This window comes from Triticum dicoccoides, chromosome 7B (genome assembly GCF_002162155.2).
Source record: "Triticum dicoccoides isolate Atlit2015 ecotype Zavitan chromosome 7B, WEW_v2.0, whole genome shotgun sequence".
In the NCBI taxonomy this organism is placed as follows: Eukaryota; Viridiplantae; Streptophyta; class Magnoliopsida; order Poales; family Poaceae; genus Triticum; species Triticum dicoccoides.
In genome coordinates, this window is record NC_041393.1 from 536,127,002 (window position 1) to 536,128,043 (window position 1,042).

Here is a 1,042-nt window from a genome sequence, read left to right on the forward strand (position 1 = left end):
GGGAGGGCAATGATCGACAAGATATCAAAGACCAAGTACAACACCTTTAGTGCCAAGTAATGCTATAGCGCTCGCACACACTACCTTCTGGGCCGCGGCTGATGGCTCGTTTCACTCACTGGTTTTGCTCGCTCCAGCGATTATGCATGGTTATTTTACAATCGTTTTCTGTGCTGCTACTTTGCTGGTTCAAAAGATTAAACCGGGTTTTATTTTTTATTTTTATTTTTTGTTGAGTTAGCAAAATGTGAAAAATGACAAAATAGTCATAATTCTGGAAAATAGTTTGTGAATTTCAAAAGGTTCATGAATTCCAAAAAATTGTGAATTTATAAAGTTCATGAATTTAGGAAAAAAGTCATGAGATTTTAAAAGGTTCACTGATTTTAAAAAGTTTGAGGATTTACAATTGTTCGGACATATGAAAAAAGTTCATGTATTTCAAAATAAAAAAGAAAAAGAAAAAGGAGAACAAAAAATGAAAAATAAACCCAATAGAAAACTTACCAAGTAAACAAAGTAAAAAAACCACAAAGAAAATCGGCCCAAAGAACGAACCTTCTAGATGATTTCCAAAACTGGTCGGCGGTAGTCTATTATGTGGGCCGACCTATTTAGAAATCTTATGAAGGAATCAGGTGTGCGTGTTGTACTGAAAGATCCACAGTTGACACCTTAGGCTGGCCATAGTGGTGGTATTTTAGCTAGTATCATACACTTGGAAATAGTAAACACGCCGATATGGCATAGAATTAAAGAAGAGAGATGGGATTAGAGTAACATAGATAGATAATACTGTATCATATTAAATGCTATGCTACTTTATGTCATGCATGACAATAAATAAGATCATCTATGATACTACTTTATAATAGTATGCACTATGAAGGTCAGCAATTCATAATTTTAAAAGCTCACTTGTTTATGTCATGCATGATACTATTATATGGTACTCCCCACTATGAGTAGCCTTAAGTATTACGAACAAATCGTCGAGAATCAAGGCTGTCGTAAACTTATCGGGTACCGGCGGAGACGGGGA